The sequence below is a fragment of the Homarus americanus genome, unplaced genomic scaffold (genome assembly GCF_018991925.1).
Source record: "Homarus americanus isolate GMGI-L3 unplaced genomic scaffold, GMGI_Hamer_2.0 scaffold37032, whole genome shotgun sequence".
NCBI lineage: Eukaryota > Metazoa > Arthropoda > Malacostraca > Decapoda > Nephropidae > Homarus > Homarus americanus.
This window is the reverse complement of record NW_024731852.1, coordinates 4,435,800-4,458,916: the sequence shown is the minus strand read 5'-3', so window position 1 is coordinate 4,458,916 and position 23,117 is coordinate 4,435,800. Positions and strand designations below refer to the sequence as shown.

General features: G+C 40.1%; 1 protein-coding gene across 1 annotated transcript in view; it reads right to left on the bottom strand.

The window, feature by feature from the left end:
- LOC121867859 (inverted formin-2-like) overlaps positions 1-20,618 on the bottom strand; it is a 41,100-nt gene extending 20,482 nt beyond the window's left edge. The window contains exon 1 of the mRNA XM_042367984.1: positions 20,430-20,618. The gene's annotated coding sequence lies outside the window, so the exon portion shown is untranslated. The remainder of the gene's footprint in view (positions 1-20,429) is intronic.
- Positions 20,619-23,117: the final 2,499 nt, after the last annotated feature.

Sequence of the window (23,117 nt, the reverse complement as noted above, 5' to 3'; positions counted from 1 at the left end):
CACAAGTGTGCTCCACGCAGTCAGTCACACCGTTACCTGCACCCTCACACAAGCGTTTACACGGAAAATATGTATTATGCAAATGATATTTATACCTGTCAATACACGTTACGCCTTAAGATATAACAAATTCTGTGGAGTGTGAAAACAAAATTAGCTGCACACACACACACACACACATTACTGATGGGTAACTATGTCAATCCCGCACGTGTTCTTTGTTAGTCTACCCGACATTATAAACTAAACTGCTAGGGTGGAACATGACACACTTTCATTAAAACGAGTTCCCGAGAAAAAATAAATAATGAGCAGGCGTGCGTGTGTGTGTGTGTGTGTGTGTGTGTGTGTAAGGTATGACTGTTCGTTTTTAGATCCACGACTGTGTAAGTGTTTGAGGTCACACACAAACGTCTTCCCTTGCTCAGATTATACACACTTCAGAGAACCTGTTCAGGAGATACGGACTGAATTACGCCATCAACCTTTCTAACCTGCAAACACGGAGAGCACAGAAAAATTAGCCAATCTTTCCGATCAAGGATGTGAAATAATCCTCCTTGTGCGTACAGTACCTACCCAAGTTTGTATATAGAGATTAAAGGTGTGGATTAATTTTGTAGTATTTATCTATATGGATGACGGTAATATCACTGAAACCTTGTTCTTGGTAGATAAGATTCCATTACGAACATTACAGTTAGCTAACAGGGTAGTGAGTGTATAATAGCCTAACTCGGAGAAATGCATTGTCTCAATTTACACACATTTTATGCTGCATTTGGCGAGTCATATCAGCGTCCGAAAAGTGTCGCTGACGCGTCGAAATGTTAGTCGTTGCCTTTGCCAAGGTCTCAAGAAATCTTTAGACCCTGGCCTCTGGTACACCATTGGACAAACTGAAATCAAGACGTGAGTGTGCCTTGTGTGACGTGTACCACTCAGCATCACCAACACTAGTGATTAATTAATTATGGGCGATAGATCCCATAATCTAGTACCAAACTCTTTCACTAACTCTTTCTGTAATTTTTTTGTAACACAATTTTGTATAGATAGTTTTTCGAGTGACTATGTATGTGGTGTGTGGGTCGTGACGGTGCCTCTATGATCCCCCTCCTCCACCCATCACAATTCTCACCCGCATGATCCAACCCCTTTCACTTACATTCACCCATCACTCCTCCCTCACCCACAGCACCCGCCTCTCCCCCATTAATTAAATGGTACACCCTCACTCATCCAGGTGACACTACGATAACACCAGACACACTATAGAAGTGTAATTTATTCACTAAACCACGAATTATAACACAATTATCATACTCATTCCCTTTAAAGATAATTACCATAAAAAGCTTCTTTAACCAATTGACATCGTTCAGTTTGTCAAGTGAACGAATACAGCGAAAAATCCAACTGTGAAACACTTGAAAAAAAAACACATCAGATAAAGGAGAGCGGAAACTGTATTGACAAAAAGTAAAATACGTTGAAGTGCCTTGTAATGGAAAGACTTTAAAAATCGTGGAATCAAGGCCATATGCAAATCAGCTCTGAGGAGCCATGGAGTTAGTAGCTGCAATAGGCTATAAAGGTAATCAAGACATCGGTCCGAAGATAATACCCAGACATTTATCCACTAATCTGATGGGAGAAAACCGACGATAAATAAGGATTGAGGTACCATGGAGCAGCCATCACGTATACAGACCCTGAACACTTGCACACCTCTACCACATCACAAAGCTATAAACACTGAGCACATCACCATCACATGCCTCGTGACGATCTTCAGGAGTGAAGTGCTTCCCCATCTGGAGTACTGTCACCCCGTCTGGTCCCCGAGATATGCTAGGGACTGTCAGTTGGTTGAAAATGTTCAAAGGAGGGCCACCAGACTGGTGCCTGCCCTTCGGCACCTCAGTTACCCTGAGAGATTGGAGCGACTGAACTTGCCTAGCTTATACTACAGACGGGTAAGGGGTGACCTAGTTGAGGTGTATAAGCATCTCAAGGGGCACTACTCAGTTGAGTGTCCTTACTTGGAGCTGGCGGACGCTCGCCCCACAAGGGGACACAGCTCAAGATTGAAGAAGCCGCAAGTCCAGAAAACTGTGAGGGCAAACTTTTTCGGAGTGAGGGTTGTAAACTCTTGGAACAATCTACCAGAGAGTGTTGTAACGGCACCGAGTGCGAGCCCTTTCAAGACAAGACTTGACCAACACTGGAGCTGGTTCAGGTACATTCAGGAGCCGGTGCATGCCCAGTATTTGCCAACAGTGCGTGACAGAGACGTGACCGATCGCCCGGGCGGCTAGCGAGCCGATCTTTTAGTGAAGAGGATAAATGAAAAGGAAAAGTAATCAGAGGCGTGACCGATCGCCCAAGCGGCTAACGAGCCGATCAGTGGCGAAGAGGATAAAAGTAAAAAGTAAAAGTATGAATAGCAGTCGACCTGTTTCTTCTAAAATCAGTACAGTAATATTGCTGACAGAGATGGATGGAAGGTGAGGAGGAAGTTGTTGACAGTAGAAACAGGTGTTATGTGACAGTAAAGACAGGTGTTATGTTCACAGAGTAGAACGTTAAGGTGAGTTATCTATGATACCTGATATGGTCCCGGTCAGTCACGCAGCTAACGTTTGACACAAGTAACTCTAATAGTTATTACTAGAGTTACTGTACTCCTATATCTCGAGCGTGTGAAATTATATCACAATACACATGGATATTTTCTACGCCACAATAGATAACAAACCACAGGAAACAGCTGGTACAGTCACGAATTTTTGTTCTTCCGCTGCTCCACGAACCCTGAAATTCAGACTCGTGAACCCGAAGCAGTCGACACATATTTGCCTGTCCACAGATTCACGGGTACGTATAGTGATGTTACGCCCTACAGTGCCTCCCTTGCTCATGTGCACCATGGCACTACTCGCGTGGCTAGGGAACTTTTTGATAGGGCTGTTTTCTAGTACTGCACTTACTTTTGCCAGTACCAGTTACAAGTATTAATATTCGAAAGAACAATCTTCAACAGCAGATGTTTGTGAGTTGGGTCATATCATTAACTGCGTGTGTGTGTGTGTGTGTGTGTGTGTGTGTGTGCAAATGTAGTACCCATATTCAAAAGGGGAGGCAGAGCATCAGCGTCAAATTACCGTCCGATCAGTTTGACCTCAGTAGTGGGGAAATTTCTGGAATCAATTATAGCAGATAGCATCCGATCGCATCTAGAGACAAACAAATTAATCTACGACTCTCAACATGGGTTTACAAAGGGAAAATCTTGTTTAACAAATCTGCTGACGTTTTTTAGGAAAGTCTTCGAGGTAGTAGATAATGACGAAAATTACGATGTTATTTACTTAGACTTTAGCAAAGCATTTGACAGAGTACCGCATCAGAGGCTTCTGAGAAAAATTAAGGCTCATGGTATCGAGGGTAAAGTTTTAAATTGGATAAAATCATGGCTCGCCGATAGAACGCAGAGGGTCAGCATAGATGGTGTTAAATCTGAGTGGGGCCGTGTAACCAGTGGGGTTCCCCAGGGGTCAGCACTAGGCCCACTCTTGTTCATAATCTACATAAACGATCTAGATACTTGGATCACCAGTGACATAAGTAAGTTTGCGGATGACACCAAAATAGGGCGGCAGATTAATTCTTGGCAGGATGCAAATGCATTACAGGAGGATCTAAATAAACTGCAGGGGTGGTCTGAAAAATGGCAAATGAAATTCAACACCAGCAAGTGCAGCGTACTTAATATTGGAAGAACAAATACTGACAATGTATACAGCCTTAACAACATCAACCTAGAGAAGTCGACTTGTGAAAGAGACCTAGGGGTACTTGTAAGCCCGGACCTACGGCCTAGAAAACAGTGCGTTAATGTTCGAAATAAGGCAAACAGAGTATTGGGTTTTATATCTAGAAGTGTAAGTAACAAGAGTGCAGAGGTCTTATTGCAACTATATCTTGCGCTAGTCAGGCCGCACCTCGATTATGCGGTTCAGTTCTGGTGCCCTTATTATAGAATGGATATCAATTCACTAGAGTCGGTGCAGCGAAGAATGACAAAATGATTCCGGGACTTAGAAACCTTCCATATCAGGATAGGTTAAAGAAACTTAACTTGCATTCCCTAGAAAGACGAAGAGTGCGGGGAGATATGATAGAAGTATTTAAGTGGGTGAAAGGAATCAATAAAGGGGATATAGATAAAGTCTTATAATATCCGAGCAGGATAGGACTCGGAGCAAGGGATTTAAGTTGGATAAGTTTAGGTTTAGGAGGGAGATAGGAAGAAACTGGTTCACAAATAGGGTGGTGGACGAGTGGAACAAGCTTAGCAACTTTGTAGTAAGTGCTGGAACTCTGGAAAGTTTCAAAAGGAGGCTAGATAGATTCATGGATGATAGAGTGGTAGTAACCCTCGACAGGAGCTGCCATGCACAGGCCAACCGGCCTATTGCAGACTCCTTATTTTCTTATTTTCTTATGTTCTTATGTGTGTGTGTGTGTGTGTGTGTGTGTGTGTGTGTGTTAGCCTAGTAACATGGTCAAAATTCAGCAAAATAAGTAAATACAATTTACCAAGTCACACCACAGAGAACTCAGGCACAGCTAGTCTCATCATGCCCTCGCACGTGCAGTACATACCACAAACCAGTTTCACACACACACACAGGCTGTTCAAGAAAGCCAAACGCTTTACTACCCAAACAAAAACAAATGAGGTTAAGGTACTGAAGATAACACCCCTTGGATATAGAAGTAGAAAGCAGAGACCTTGGAGGTAGCAACACAATGAACCAGAAAAAAACTGGGCAAGTGAAATTTACATCTCTGAGAAAGTGGGGTTAAGAAGAATGCAGTATTGATTCACTTAGCCAATAGGTTATCTATTTACGTATATTCTACAGCATATTTTCACACTGACATAGACGTTAATGTAAGAAAAGCTCAATTCTGTCAGTTGGGGATAAGAAAATATTGTTTTAGCCTTTAGTATGAATTTACATAAGTTAATCACTCACGATATCGTGTACATGTTGTGATCTATAACTGTTTAACAAGGTTGACCTGAATAATTTCTGAGAAATAACAATACTAATAATCCCGTATCGCTATATAGGTTTCAAATAAGAGAAAGCGGTGTGTGTGTGTGTGTGTGTGTGTGTGTGTGTGTGTGTGCGAGGAAGCGATGTGTACATGTGAGACTCAACAATATTAAAGGCCACAGAGTTGGGTCGTGCTCACCATTGTATTCAAGATTATGGCGTCATTCTCTTAGTCCTTTAAAGGTGTGTCTTCACCTTGTTATTGTTGATGGAGGTCTTGCTCTGTCCATGTTGAGAGTTGAGGGCGTGTGTAGGTGTGTTGTGTGTTAGTGTTGGTACAGTACAGTGTTGCTTCAGGAGTCACCGTATGAGAGATCCACTGTTCGTCTCCAGCACTCGTACATAAACACCATTAACACACACACACGACACATATATGAATGTAAAACAACAGCCAGCGTGATATTTTGGGAAGGTCTGGCGTGGCGAAATCACCATTATAAGGGACTTTAAATTATTAAACGATGGATGCGATTGAAAGAACTGTTATCGCTCTCGTCGGGTGACAAGTGAACCGGATATGAATGCCACATTACACACGATGATTTAGTGTGTATCATTTTGTTGCTTTACTGTTTTGAAACACTTAACTAATACTGGTACCCTCATCACACAAGCATGTATGTACCTGAACATATTCATACATAAACACAATACACTCATCACCTCTTTCACAAGTGGGAGCTCAGCATGGGACTGTACTTAAAACATGAAACATTTGCACAAACATTACCATTAATGGACTCTCTCTCTCTCTCTCTCTCTCCGGCATGTGAGTTCACCATCATTATATTAGTTACTATCACTCTAACTACTCCAATCATTGTTACCACCTACCACCACTACCACTCTAACCACCACGACTACTACATTCACAATTCGTAACACCACCAGCAGACACATGAACAGTATTCCCTACCAAAGCTATTTTACCCCCACTGCACTGTACACAATGTACCAAATGTTGTTGCTTTTTTTTAATAAGTACATACATTTTGTAAAAGCAGTAGCGGAATTGGGAGGTGTTGTATACCTGCGTGAATCTGTATTTAATAATGTCACGAATGCAGAAACAAGTAGGTTGCGTGTAGGCCTACTCATGGCGGGATCGTGACAATTCCACATCTTACAGTGAATGCTCAGATACATACATATATATATACAATAAGTGAGTTGGGTTTTATTGTACTCGTTAGTCTGCTTCTAATGGCGTGCATCCCAGAGTGCTAAGAGTTGTGCAAACGAGCTTGCTGAGCCCCTTATAATCCTATTGTGCAGATGCATGGACGAGTAAAGGATACCCAGCGATTGGAAAATGGTATACGTGAGTCCTATATTCAAACAGGGAGATCGTCACTCCACAAATGATTACCGACCGGTGAGTCTGACCAGCATAATGTTTCTAAAATGGATTAGGGCGTGGTTACAGGACAGGAAACAGCAAGTGAGCATTAACTGCACTAAATCCCATTGGAGCAACGTCATTAGTGGCATAGACAGCAACATAAGTAAATTTGCTGATGACACTAAAATAGGACGTGTAATTAAACCTGACGAGGACTCCGCAAAACTACAGGAAGATCTAAACAAATTTTTCGAATGGTCTGAAAAATGGCAGATGAAATTCAACGTGGACAAATGTAAAGTACTAAGTATAGGAGATGTAAACAGGGAAACCAGATACCAGATGAACAACGATGCCATAGTGTTAGTTACAAGACTAGCAAGGTCATCTTAAGACTATATATTGTGAAACCTCACTTGGATTACGCAGTTCAATTCAGGTCACCGTATTACAGAGAGGAGAATGACAAGACTAATCCCGGGCATTAGGAACCTTGGGTACAGAGACAGGTTAAAGCATCTTAATTTGCACTCCCTCGAGAGACGTAGAGCGAGGGGCTAAACAAAGGAGACATTACAAAGGTACTCATACTATCCAACCAGGAGCGAACTCGTAACAATGGTTTTAAATTAGACAAATTTAGATTTAGGCGCGAAATAGGTAAACATTGGTTTGGAAACAGAGTAGTGTATGAGTGGAGCAAGTTACTAAATATCATCATTAACTCGAATACGCTGGATAGCTTCAAACATAGGTTGGATGCTTATATGAGCAATGGGGGTTGGGTGTAAATGGGACTGCCCAGTATGGGCCAATAGGCCCGCTGCAGTTTCCTCCATTCTTATGTTCTTAAAGTATTAAAGAGAATTATACGAGATGCCATGATGAAACATCTACTATGAAACAACTTAGTAACAGAATGCCAACATGGTTATAAGCAATTACTTATGGTGCTGGATGCTTGTAACCAGATCCTGGGACTTGGTGGCATATTGATAATATATATCTGGACTTTGGCAAAGCTTTGGACAGCATACAGTACCTTATGAAAGGTCAAAAATTAAACAATTAGAGTATTCGGGAGAGCGTCCTAGTGTGTGCAAGCAATGTGTGTGTGGTGATGGCAAGAAATCTTTGTTTGTTTCATAAATGACATGCCTGACGTTGTACACTCTTCCATAAATATGTTTGCCGATGACGCCAAGTTATTTCGGGAAATCAAGAACCATGCGGACTGTGAAGAGCTGCAGTAGGATCTCTGTGGGCTCCAAGAATGGTCGAAGAAATGGCTGCTGAGATTCAATGTCACGAAGTGTAAGAGGATGCACCTGGGGCGTACCAACGGTAAGGAGGCGTATCAAATGTCCCAACGGAATGAAGAAACTGCACTATTTGAGACTGAATGTGAGAAGGACCTAGGTGTGTATGTTGACAATGAGCTGAAGATCTCGGGCCATTGCGAGAAGAAGGTAAATCAGGCAAATAAATTATTGGGTCCTATAAGAAGGTCGTTCAGATATCTAGACGGTCCGTCCCTCGTAACGATCTTCAGGGGTGAAGTGCTTCCCCATCTGGAGTACTGTCACCCTGTCTGGTCCCCGAGATATGCTAGGGACTGTCAGTTGGTTGAAAATGTTCAAAGGAGGGCCACCAGACTGGTGCCTGCCCTTTGGCACCTCAGCTACCCTGAGAGATTGGAGCGCCTGAACTTGCCTAGCTTATACTACAGACGGGCAAGGTGTGACCTAATTGAGGTGTATAAGCATCTCAAGTGGCACTACTCAGTCGAGTGTCCTTACTTGGAGCTGGCGGACGCTCGCCCCACAAGGGGTCACAGCTCAAGATTGAAGAAGCCGCAAGTCCAGAAAACTGTGGGGGCCAACTTTTTCGGAGTGAGAGTTGTGAACTCTTGGAACAATCTGCCAGAAAGTGTTGTGACGGCACCGACTGAGAGTCTTTCAAGACCAGACTTGACGAACACTGGAGCAGGTTCAGGTACATTCAGGAGCCGGTGCATGCCCAGTACTTGCCAACAGTCCGTAATAGAGACGTCACCGATCGGCCAAGCGGCTAACGAGCCGATCAGTGGTGAAGAGGATAAGAGATACTATATCCAGCTCGCCAACAATAATAAATTGATTGCCGGTCTGTAGCTCTTGAAAATAAAGCTGGAATACGACATGTGACAGTATTGTGACGTCAAGGCCTTTGCGATGTACAGTATTGGGAGATGAGGAGCTAAGTAGTTTTTAAATACAGTTCATTCAAATTCATATCAAGGTTAAGACGTACCCACTTATAGTATACTGTAGAGTATGTAGAAATTATTGGAGATGCATTTTCCCTCAATCTCTATACTTATACTTAGATATCAGAATAAACAGAGGTGGTCACTGTTAATTAACTACATCAATGGTGTAGAGCCCACAGGAGTCACAGGTGGTGGTTAAGAAGCACTGTACGTTTCATCATGAAGTTGTATGGATTCGTTTTACTTAAATAAATTTCCACAAGGAATCCTTTATATCAACAAAGCTATATCATTCATATTCCTCTCGTAGATTCATAAGGCCAGGGCAGATTACAATCATGACTTCCGGAACGTAAGTACTGCTTAAACATTGCATAATTACTCATAATTCAAATCAAGGAGAATAAATCTTTAACAGTTTCACACTTTACAATATAATGTTCCAAAGTGTGGTAATCAACATTATTACACAATATACACTTGTAACCTTAACATTGCTAGTCTGCCAGTTGGGTCACATCAACAGCCCAACCGGATTCTGGGAGTTACTACATTACATAACATTGTTCTCGTTCGAAAATTTTCACGTTTGAACTTGCTGTCTGATAGTACCTTACAGACAAGCCTGGTGACTTCTCATAACTTATCGGTTAAGTCCTGAGAAGACTCTTAAAACAACAGTTTAGAAAATCCTTAGTAATAAACCCTGGTTGATGTGATATCAGGTCCTACTGCCACTTTATTAACTCGCATATCTGGAGTGGTTCCTCACAACATCTACTGTTGTGTGAAGCTCTACAGAAAGTTGATAGCAAAATTCATATCTATTGCTTCCTTCAGACGTTACGGTACTATCCTGGCTGCTGTGCAATGACAGTGGCTTTTTACCGTCTAGTGATTAAAATGCAAATTCCTAATCAAATACCACTGTGTGCTGCTAATCTAGGTGCTGAGTCTAAAACCCTTTTCAACCACCTAACTTGTAAGAGTTGCCTCGGTTCTACCAGCAATCTTTCACCAGAGAGCCATCAATATAAACAGAGGCAGGGCTCTTCCACAATTTCAACTACTTCAGGAATGGTGTTGTCCATAATTTGTTTAAGGTTATGTCTCATATACTGATTCTCGGTCATTTAAACTCATAATAAGGGTAGTTCTGATTACTGGCACCTATTGTGATTTGTGAGGAAGGGGGAGGGGGTAGGAGGGATGACTCTCCGGTGCCCCAGAATCTTCCTTTGTTATGACCAGGATGTGCCTCAGGGCGGTGTGGTGGCGGCGGTGACAGCTACTTGGGTGAGAGCACATGCCCCCCTCCATTAAACCCCTATTGAAAAAAACAACTTTACTCTCCATTCTGTACATCACTTAAGGTAACAAGTAGAGTTAGATACAGCAATCGGTCAGCTCTAGGCTTTAGGAAGACATTTGTATGTATTGCGTCAAGTAAACTCTAAAATGTTTATATATTAATTTTATGAAAAACCTTAAATGTCAATTAATATTCCCATTTCGTCTTGCATGCAGTACTCGTTAGCTCATATGCTAACTTTAGCTACTTTACGCAAATGAATACATAATACTTTTGTTATTTTGTGTGTGTAATTTCGTACCAACTAGTGAATAAAACTATGAGTGCTTCCGGCAGCGCTTACAATGCATGAGTGTCACACCTACCACCCTTAATTTCCGCTGTATTAATCCATACCAGATTAGGAAGTGACACCATAAAAGATATACAGAAGAGCGGAGACTGGAGTTGGGACAGTCCGACTCTCACTTCTCAACCAATTGCAAGATTCTACCAAGAATTTTTTAATGTGCAGGAAATGGCGTAAATTTCATGGAGCCACCAAGGCCACTAGTGGTGTAACCTACAATGGAAGCGTAGTTTTCGACGTCATTTGGTGGAGTTTCCTAAACTCAGAGAAGGACTACATTCTAAGAATATTCTGCATAGCCTTTTGTCTGATCTTTATATCTTGGGGCTACATATACACGTTGAAAAAAAAAATTTGATACTCTACTAAACTTTATCACGATCTTCAAATCTGCATAAGAAAATAAGGAGTCTGCAATAGGCCGGTTGGCCTGTGCATGGCAGCTCCTGTCGAGAGTTACTACCACTCTCTATCATCCATGAATCTATCCAATTTCCTTTTGAAACTTTCCAGCGTTCGAGCACTCACTACATAGTTGCTAAGCTTGTTCCACTCGTCCACCACCCTATTTGTGAACCAGTTCCTTCCTATCTCCCTCCTAAACCTAAACTTATCCAACTTAAATACGTTGCTTCGAATCCTATCCTGCTCGGATATTATAAGAGCTTTATCTATATCCCCTTTATTGATTCCTTTCACCCACTTAAATACTTCTATCATATCTCCCCGCACTCTTCGTCTTTCTAGGGAATGCAAGTTTAGTTTCTTTAACCTATCCTGATAAGGAAGGTTTCTAAGTCCCGGAATCATTTTCGTCATTCTTCGCTGCACCGACTCTAGTGAATTGATATCCATTCTATAATAAGGGCACCAGAACTGAACCGCATAATCGAGGTGCGGCCTGACTAGTGCAAGATATAGTTGCAATAAGACTTCTGCACTCTTATTACTTACACTTCTAGATATAAAACCCAATACTCTGTTCGCCTTATTTCGAACATTAACGCACTGTTTTCTAGGCCATAGGTCCGGGCTTACAAGTACCCCTAGGTCTCTTTCACAAGTCGACTTCTCTAGGTTGATGTTGTTAAGGCTGTATACATTGACAGTATTTGTTCTTCCAATATTAAGTACGCTGCACTTGCTGGTGTTGAATTTCATTTGCCATTTTTCAGACCACCCCTGCAGTTTATTTAGATCCTCCTGTAATGCATTTGCATCCTGCACTGAATTAATTTGCCGCCCTATTTTGGTGTCATCCGCAAACTTGCTTATGTCACTGCTGATCCAAGTATCTAGATCGTTTATGTAAATTATGAACAACAGTGGGCCTAGTACTGACCCCTGGGGAACCCCACTGGTTACACGACCCCACTCAGATTTAACACCATCTACGCTGACCCTCTGCGTTCTATCGGTGAGCCATGATTTTATCCAATTTAAAACTTTACCCTTGATACCATGAGCCATAATTTTTCTCAGAAGCCTCTGATGCGGTACTCTGTCAAATGCTTTGCTAAGTCTAAGTAAATAACATCGTAATTTTCGTCATTATCTACTACCTCGAAGACTTTCCTAAAAAACGTCAGCAGATTTGTTTGACAAGATTTTCCCTTTGTAAACCGATGTTGAGCGTCGTAGATTAATTTGCTTTTCTCTAAATGCGATCGGATGTTATCTGCTATAATTGATTCAAGAAATTTCCCCACTACTGACGTCAAACTGATCGGCCGGTAATTTGACGCTGATGCTCTGTCTCCCTTTTTGAATATGGGTACTACATTTGCCTGTTTCCACAAGTCTGGCACAACTCCCGTGTCTAATGATTTTGTAAATAAGTTTACGAGGGGTCCACTAATCTGTTCCCCACTCTTTCAAGACTCGAGGGAAAATTTCATCAGGCCCTGGGGATTTTGTCTTCTTTAAGGGGATTAGTGCAGTTGATGAGATTACAGTATGTGAACCGTCGCTTTGTGTAAACATTAACCCTAACAAAAGAACGTCATGAGTACAGGAACAAACACTTAAGATCCGCCATTTTTTAATTTCACTTAGGTGCGCATTTATGGAAATAATAACAGCTTGCAAAATGTCAGTGCAAAATTCCAAACAGTTGTAATATCATGTTATGATTGAATTTAGAGAATATGGTACTTATTGCACTCGCATCTCAGTATCGTGTAGTATTTAGTAATGTTTAATAAGTTTTTCCTTTTGTTCGCAATATGAAGCTGAAAATTTTTAAAATATGATTTATTATATAATTCATACCAGGAGAACCTGAATCCAAGTTTATGTTTTGTATAGCTGTGATAATTTTAGTTGGAAACATTTAAGTTTGAGTTTTTGTTCGTTTCGAAATTTCTTTGTTTGCGAAATTGAGAGTTCAAAGAACCACTACAGCCTGACAAAGTCAAATCAGCCCAGTTATGACACATGAGTATTTAAATAAATACGGCAAAAATCATGAGGACTTACACTCGTATCTGCCTAATTCTGCAGGTTTTGTGATTAGTTTTTGTGACCTAGTTATCGCACGCTGTCTTCACTCTTCTTGAGGTAACAGACGTAGCAATATATTAATAGCAGCATGATTGTGGAAGTCTAAGCAGAAGAAAATTAAAGAAGCTCTCTGATGTTGGTAAAAAATTATGGTTAATGAATGAAGTAAAATAAAAGTTTAAGCTAAGTTTCTACCGTAAGGCGTAAACTTATTCTTTAGCAAACAGGTGTCAACCTTCATTTAGTTTCTAAGGCTGACGTACAAAAAAACGGGTAGTAGTTCACTTTGAATAAAACTAAAACAACGATTACTGGTTCAGCAAGATGGTGTTTTAATAATCACCCAATTCTTTATAGTACAATGACGGCAATGCACGACCTTATTATTTCGTCTAGTTACTGTATAGTATAAATTATCTACTGAACACTCGCAGAGATTTCCAAAAATATAACCTAGGATAAATTGTTACTTTTATCAATGCGTTGTTTAATTAAAAGAAACACGATTAGCGGAACTTCATGAGAGAGGCCATACACAATATACAGTAGGCCTACATGACTCAATCTAGTAATGTCATAACCAAAGTCACAATCTCGATCAGATGATTCATTAATACGGTTCAATTTAATATTTTTAACGCACCTCATACACAGTCGTAGTTCACTGGGATTTATTACTCCTCTATGAATTATCGAGTTCCATTTTATCAGTTTGCTAAGGAATTTTAGTTCTAGTTTAACTTTTATCTGCACAAATTAATTACTGTGGCAGGTTTTTTAGGGTATTGGCCGACTCATCATACCTTGTAACTCATCTCTTTACCTGTTCTGTAGCTTACCAGTTTATGACCAATGATGCCTTCGCTCAACCTAGTGCAGTAATGATGAATCGTTTACACCAATAATTATTTCATGCTTTCTTGAAACTATTTCCATTTTCCTTCCCCGATTGCTTACATTTCACCTAGGAAAGCTGACCAGAGTATGGAGTGTAGTAACCCTTACCAGGTGCTGCAGGAAGCTGGCGAGGAAGAGAAGAGGCAGGACGGTATGGAGCAAGGAGAGGAAAGGGCAGTTGTACAAACCCTGCCCACAGGTAAGGTCGTGGTAGTTGGTGACAGCCAGGTGAGGTTTGTAGATAGGGCTTTTTGTGCGAGAGATAGGAAACGTAGGACTAGGGTGTGTTTTCCTGGGGCTGGGATAGGGCATGTAGCTGAGAGGTTAGACAGGGTTTTGTCAGGGGAGGGTACCAATCCAGTAGTGTGTCTTAGTGTGGGAGGAAACGACATAGGTAAGGTTAGGAGTGAGGAACTTTTCAAGAGGTATAGGGAGGTGCTGGGGAAGATTAGAGATAGGGGAGGGATCCCGATAGTATGTGGTGTCTTGCCTAGAAGAGGGGTTGGTCGTGAATGGCTGTCCAGGGGAATTGCTATAAATTACCGACTGGAAAAACATTGTGCAAACAATGGTTGGGCATTCATTGATAGCTGGCAACGACTACCTGTACAGTCGCGACGGAGTACACTTGTCTCGTGAGGGGGTAAAGACGTTGTCTGCATCCCTGGAGCGTGAAATTGTCACTCCGAAGGGGGGGTTTCACCAGTAGAGAGAGGTCGGGGAAAGTGGGAGTCAAAAAACAAGCAGGTCCTGGGAAGTAAAATTAGTTGCTCAGGACAAGGGGTAAAACAGGACCAGGGAAGGGTAAGTATAAATGTATACTATACAAACAGTAGGAGCGTTAGAAATAAAATAGACTTGCTGAGAGCGGTTGTATGTACCGAGAATGTAGACGTCATAGCAATCACCGAAACTTGGATGAATCTGGCGAGCAAAATTTTTGTTATCAGAGTACCACATAGAAGGGTACAACCTTTTTCACAAGGACAGGGAAGGTAGGAAGGGGGGAGGGGTCGCACTCTTCGTCAAGGATACATTAAAATGTTGTATTAATAATTCAATAAAGGGTGAAATAGGTACCGAGTCTGTGTGGGTAGAAATCACGGAAAGAAGAGAAAAACTAATTATGGGAGTGATTTACAGGCCCCCAAGTCTTGGCAAAGCAGCAGCACAGCCCATATGGCAGGAAATAAGTAGGGCAGCAAAATATAACAACCTATGCATTATGGGGGATTTCAACTTCAGAAATATTGACTGGGACAACATAGTAGGTGACTATGAATCTGAAGACTTCCTAGACGCAGTACAGGACAATATTTGGAAACAACTAATTACAGAACCTACTAGAGGTGACAATATATTAGACCTAGTATTAACAAATAAAGGAAATATTATCAGAGATATCACAGTAGGGGAAGAACTAGGTAACAGTGATCACTGATCACAGAGAAATCAGGTTCACCCTAAATTGGGAAACGAAAAACAATGACAATATGGTCAGAGTACCAAACTTTCGGTTGGCGGATTATCAGGGGTTAAGAAGGTACCTAGGTGACGTCACCTGGGAACAGTCACGTCAGTCCCCAGTCGGAAGGGGTGAGGTCATAGACGACACAACAATTGATCATGACTAGGGCCCGGATAGTTATGCACTAAAAAACCATGAAATATGCATGCAAATATGCACTAAAAACAGGGGAAATATGCATTTATATGCACTAAAAAATTCACTTATAAAGCCAAGAATGCAGGTTATACGGAAACAAAATAGTTAATATGAACTAATGTTAATGTTTATTAAGCAATATACGTAATGTATTTAACATATATATGTGAAAGTGCTTCAAAAAATATATATGAACATGTATTTACATTATAGACTGACATATTTTCAGACATTACAGATTGTGGTTGCATTTGATGATGACATGGTGGCGTAAGTTCTCAAAGTTAAAACCCCGCCTGTTGTCTGTCAGCATAGCTTTATATTCTGAGAACACCCTTTCTACATCACACGAGACGATTGGTGCATGTTTCATACATAGGAGGTCTGACATAGTGAGTGGCTGTACCGTCTCGTCAATAATAGCATCACCAGACATTATCTGACTGACTTTTTTCAGCTTTTCAAATACCTTGTTTTTGTACAACACGTTACTCAGTTTACCATAGTAAGCATCAGACTGCAAACTCTTCAGTTCATCAAGAACACCATTAACCAACAGATTAAAGCGACGTGACCTCACCTCACTTCACCTAACCACACCTCACCTCACCTCCCAGTACCACGTGTGCTCATTCAGTGGCAACAAAGAGATACTGCCAGATGAATATTTTACCAAAATATGCATTTATATGCAGTTATCTAGGTAATATGCACTTATCATAGAAATCACGCAAAATATGCATTTGCATATGAAATATGCAAATGCATAACTATCCGGGCCCTAATCATGACTATAATATATTCTCTAGTATACTACATAAAGCACAAGAACAAAATATACCATACAGAAAAATTAGGTCAAATAAGAATGAGTCAAGGTGGATGACCAGAAAACTTAAACATGACATAGGAATAAAGAAAGGAATATATAAAAAATTAAAGGGGGGGAGGAGCAGCTCAGAAATAGGTATAATGAACTATCTAGGAATGTTAAGAAAAATGTAAGGAAAGCAAAGAGACTATGAAATCAAAATAGCAAGAGAATCCAAGGCGAATCCCAAGGGATATTTCCAGGTATATAGGACAAAGGTCAAGGACAAAGTTGGGCCTTTAAAGTCAGGGAGGGGAGAAGTGATAAATGGCAGTGAAGAAATAAGCAAAGCATTGAACAGCTACTTCTTATCAGTTTTCACAGAAGAAATTTGTGATGAAATTCCAGAGGTGGAACTGATATTTAAGGGAAAGGAAGAAGAGAAATTAAAGAATATCACTATCAGAAAAGATGATGTTCTTAAGATGATAAATAAACTAAAGAAAACAAAATCCCCAGAGCCGGATGAAATTTGCCCTCGAGTCTTCAAAGGGTGTAGGGAACAGATTAGCGGACCCCTCGTAAACTTATTTACAAAATCATTAGACACTGGAGTTGTGCCAGACTTGTGGAAACAGGCAAATGCAGTACCCATATTCAAAAAGGGAGACAGAGCATCAGCGTCAAATTACCGGCCGATCAGTTTGACGTCAGTAGTGGGGAAATTTCTTGAATCAATTATAGCAGATAGCATCCGATCGCATTTAGAGAAAAGCAAATTAATCTACGACTCTCAACATCGGTTTACAAAGGGAAAATCTTGCCTAACAAATCTGCTAACGTTTTTTAGGAAAGTCTTCGAGGTAGTATATAATGACGAAAATTACGATGTTATTTACTTAGACTTTAGCAAAGCATTTGACAGAGTACCGCATCAGAGGCTTCTGAGAAAAATTAAGGCTCATGGTATCGAGGAAAAAAATTTAAATTGGATAAAATCATGGCTCACCGATAGAACGCAGAGGGTCAGCGTAGATGGTGTTAAATCTGAGTGGGGCCGTGTAACCAGTGGGGTTCCCCAGGGGTCAGTACTAGGCCCACTCTTGTTCATAATCTACATAAACGATCTAGATACTGGGATCAGCAGTGACATAAGCAAGTTTGCGGATGACACCAAAATAGGGCGGCAAATTAATTCAGGGCAGGATGCAAATGCATTACAGGAGGATCTAAATAAACTGCAGGGGTGGTCTGAAAAATGGCAAATGAAATTCATCACCAGCAAGTGCAGCGTACTTAATATTGGAAGAACAAATACTGTCAATGTATACAGCCTTAACAACATCAACCTAGAGAAGTCGACTTGTGAGAGAGACCTAGGGGTACTTGTAAGCCCGGACCTACGGCCTAGAAAACAGTGCGTTAATGTTCGAAATAAGGCAAACAGAGTATTGGGTTTTATATCTAGAAGTGTAAGTAACAAGAGTGCGGAGGTCTTATTGCAACTATATCTTGCGCTAGTCAGGCCGCACCTCGATTATGCGGTTCAGTTCTGGTGCCCCTATTATAGAATGGATATAAATTCACTTGAGTCGGTGCAGCGAAGAATGACAAGAATGATTCCGGGACTTAGAAACCTTCCATATCAGGATAGGTTAAAGAAACTTAACTTGCATTCCCTAGAAAGACAAAGAGTGCGGGGAGATATGATAGAAGTATTTAAGTGGGTGAAAGGAATCAATAAAGGGGATAAAGTTCTTATAATATCCGAGCAGGATAGGACTCGGAGCAACGGATTCAAGTTGGATAAGTTTAGGTTTAGGAGGGAGATAGGAAGAAACTGGTTCACAAATAGGGTGGTGGACGAGTGGAACAAACTTAGCAACTTTGTAGCAAGTGCGGGAACTCTGGAAAGTTTCAAAAGGAGGCTAGATAGATTCATGGATGATAGAGAGTGGTAGTAACTCTCGACAGGAGCTGCCATGCACAGGCCAACCGGCCTATTGCAGACTCCTTATTTTCTTATGTTCTTATGATGTTGGGGAAGTGTAAGAAAGTAACTGCCAAGTTCAGGTAAGTATCGGTCTAACGAACTCGTCGCTCTGATTAACAGGACTTCATTTCATCACTTATAGAAAGACGCAAATGTTTTGAACATTCACGTATATAACCTATGTACGTAATATTATTATTGTTACCAAACTATACAAAATCAAAATGCAAACACGTTTAATTTTTAAAGACATCTATGCAGGGCCGTCCCTAGGAGGGTGCCGGGCCCGGGGCAACTCAGCCACTGCGGGGCCCCAGAAAATATATATATGGAGTCAGATTATGCGGTCAGAGGAACCCACCCCCACCAACCCCCATGGGACTGTCGCCATGGATGGTAAAGTCACGGTTGCGATGGTGGCGTAAGCCGTCAGGTCAGATTAATCAGTCAACAGGTAATGTGTCCGAGGTCACTGGGTCTAGAGCTGGGCCCCGTGGGGGCCCACACGCGCGGGGCCCTGGGCGGTCGCCCCCCCCTCCTAAAGGACGGGCCTGCATCTAAGCATTGGATCAACCGTACAAGAGAAAACTGATAACCTACTTTAATAATCATCTATGTTTTAAAATTTAATTATAAACAAAAATCAAAGTGAATTTAATATGACAGTTGGATTAAACACAAGTTTATGAATATTATGTGAAAACAGTTACAAAAGCTTTGCCTTCTGTAACTACGGTTATCGTGATATATAAACACTCAACCATTAGACTACTGACAAAATCCACAATGACAGGAAGCTGTTAAGATAGGAGGGGACACGTGGAACGTTTAGGATAAAATTTAAATTTTCGGCGTTGTAATCCAATACCTGGATTTTCCTAAATTTATGTGTTTAAATTTTCCCATAGCTGGATAGACCTGAGACACAGGTAGCCAGAAATGAAATTGAAAATACATACACAGTATTATGCATGGATATTCCATCGTCACCAGGTGGGCTTTGAGGGTCCTTTTCTTTTTAGGGTCAGCAAGATAAGTGGTGAGTGTACAGTATGTACGTTATTTTATAATAGTGAAAACAAAATGAATCTTAAAATAGCCACATTGCCCTCATCTAGTTGCCCATATGGTTGTGTTTTCAAATGTAGGCTACAATTAACAAAATTAATCTAGGATATACACTTGTTGCATAAGTGCGGACTGAAGTCAGGTAACCCACTAAAGTGTTAAGGTTCTTCATACAGCAAGTCACTAAAAAAATCACTAGTAGGTAACTGTATCACTTTCCGACCATATACAGCAGTTAAAAATAACCTACCCCGGTTGTTTTTGTTAGGCGTGAAATAGGTAAACACTGGTTTGAAACAGAGTAGTGGATGAATGGAACAAGTTACCAAATATCATCATTAACTCGAATACGCTGAATTGCTTCAAACATAGGTTGGATGCTCATATGAGCAATAGGGGTTGGGTGTAAACGGGACTGCCCAGTATGGGCCAATAGGCCCGCTGCAGTTTCCTCCATTCTTATGTTCTTGAAAGCTAACTCCTAGAAACTTGACTCGTTTTCATTTAACAACTGTAAACATCATGCAGTTTTTAAATTGGTAAGTTCTGAATTCCATATGATACTACCAAAGCTTTACATGTTTAACTGCTTTAAAATAAATTAAAGCAGGCAAATGTTTCCACAGGGCAAAATTCACATGTACACATTCTTTTACCATGTAAACAAACTTATTTAATTGCTTACAGAAAAAAGTTTCACCTACAGACATACACCCTGCAAAACAGACACCAAATAGTTTACAGACAAGTTTTCACCATACTCCTCAAGCCTTAATTCAATGAAGAAAGTATTGAATTCAAACAACATATAATAATTACGCAGTGCGTCCCAAGTTACCAGAGAACCATATCCGCACTTCACAAATTCTGCGTGAGAACCTTTAAATTCATTACGAAGCGAGTCACATATTTCAGTAATTCAAATCCAAGCATCTCAAAACGAGTGCCTGCCAATCATCCTCAACAAGCGAAAAGGTTTCAACATATTCACTTCAGAGATTATTAAAAATATAAACGTTTCTTCAAAACAAATATGGGTATTTCTCTCAACGACTACACCTTATACATCCCACATAATTGGACAAGAGAGAGTTTTAACATACGTTTAATCGGAGGCCCCTATGGCAAAAAAACACACCATTATTTGAGCACAAGTGTGGATTATAAAATGAACGATCCAATCATTGTACGACACATTCTCAGCACCAACGTTGACACTACACTGGCGTAACTGACTCTTGCAGCACTGGCTGAGTGACTGGCGACTCTCGCCACACTGACAGTGTAGCCTGAGCTGCTGGCTCGCTCGCCCCACCCTGCCTCCCACACACCGACACACACAGACACTCAGGAAAATTTCACAACTCTTCGCACAATATAACGTTTATGATAATTTCACTCCAATATAAGTACTGAACTATTTTTAAGTAATATTCTGGAAAGAACAATCTATTTTTTAGCGTTTTCAAAAGTTAGTAACCGAAAGAAAATTGTCATACAATAACTGATGGATTTGTGTAATTACTGATTGATGTGGGATGTGTGTATGATTCACGGTGCGTGGAAGATATCTCGCCTCCCTTTCTAGAGACTTCAACGCCCTCGGATCCACGTGAAGCATTTACATGAATAACGAATCACATTTAACAGCCATTTACAATTCTATAAGAAGGAAAGAGGTAAACTATTCAGGTATTATATTAGGTCAGCCCAAGAGAAGATAACCTCTCAGTGGCTCTTGAGTTTTAACGTGTAACATCTGCAATTAAAGAGTTACCAAGTTAACATTTTTCAAACCTTCTGAAATTATGTTATGGCTCGCGAAAAAAGAAGATATATATTACACAAGCAAAAACATAGAAAGGAATCTATATTTTCTATAAAACTAGAACGTTTAAAATTTCACAGTAACTCGATTAAAATCCACCGCATCTTCTCGTGACTCTGGCAAGTCACCAGTCCTCAGGAAGTTACGTAAAAGGACTGAACAATTAGAGTCGAGAATCTTAGGGGGATGTACGGAATCATGTCCTTTTCATACATGACAGTTATTTCGTATTTCTATGACTTAGGTTATCACAAATACGTGAACGATAGAGCTCGCATGCGGCGCTTGAAGGCAAATGAGCGTTTGTCGTTTAGTTTTAAAAAAAAGGCAAAGTAATGGCCTCTCCTTAATGCTGACAGATTCTTCTACAAAGCGAGCCACTTGCTCCCACTTTCTTTTTGACCCTCCTTCCAATCATAAACGCATCTCTATCTACATCACCACCATCACCATAATCATCATCGATGTCGGTAATGTTGGTGAAAAATTCCATATTTACGGAGTCTAATATCTGCTCTTGAAGGTCAAGAAATTTGTGAAACCATTAGAGTCTTAGATGAACGTGTCTTTTAAAGAAATTGGAATTCAGGGTGCAGGCTGATGTAATCACAAAGCAATTAGGAAGGCTCTAGTATTAACGCTGGTGACTGGAGCCTTCAGAATGCTGTACTGTACTTGTATGTTCAGACTACTGCAGCCTTCACTCTGAATTTCAGTTTGTAATGAGGACTACATAACTGTATACAATAGATACATCCACTTGACAACACTTACGAGAAAACTGAAGCTCATCGCCTGTGATGAGCTTTTGAATCCATATACCATGACTAAATTTTCTGAGTTGAGTAAGGTAAATTAAAATTCACATTGTAATCCGTGTGAAGACTGAATATAAAGTAAAATATTGTTTTCTTATAATGAGCCATCAGGCCTATGTGACCTCACAATCACTTATAAAGTTTTGGCATAAATTAAATTTATATGTTAAAAATGGATTTAAGGAGTTGGGTTTTATAGTTTAAAATCCAAAAGTTAACACAAAATTGTGGAGGTTAGGATATGACAGGTTGGTTAGGTTTTATAAGTTAAAATCCGAATGTCAAGACACTATTTTTGGAGTTGGGTCAAAGATTGTTGGTTTATCATATAGGAATTGGGTAAGGAATTACTACTCACATTCTAAACATCTTGACTAATGTGACAGTTTTTTTTAAGTTAAAACCCATATCAAGAACCGATTTCAGAGTTAGGTAAGATATTCCAAACTTAAGTCATATTAGTTGAAATCAATACAAGATTGATTCTAGAGAGGTAGGATTTATAAATTAAAATAAATGAGTAATGGCTAAATCAAGAGTTTGGAAGGGTTTATTAGCTAGAATAAATTTATCAAGATCAATTCAAAATTTAGGTTGGATCTACAAGTATTAATCAGAATCTATATAGTGACTACATCGAGAGTTGGGAGGATTTATTAATTAAAATCTCTCTGCAGTATATTTATTGAATAGGATTTAAATACAATACTTAGTTGGGATATATTATTAAAAAATAATTAATATCTATTTAATAGTTCAGTAGGATTTATTAATTAAAATCTATATCCTAACAGGAATTAAGAGAGTAAGATTCATCAATATTTAGTCTTGAATAGTATGGGCTTTTGTAAGGGAAAAATGTATGGTAAAAGAGATAGTTGAATAATTAAAGGATATTAGACTTTTCTAATTAAACTGGTTAGGTTAGGTAAGGATTAGTTAGATTAAAACTTCATTAAAAATATATACAAGAGGATTTAAGAGATAGTAGTGACTAGTAACGATGTTATTAAGCAAATAGACAAACTAAAGCCTAATAAGTCACCTGGTCCCGATGAGATATTTGCCAGAGTATTAAAGGAATGTAAGGAAGAGCTTAGTATGCCCTAAGCTAAGTTGTTTAACATGTCCTTAAAAACAGGTGT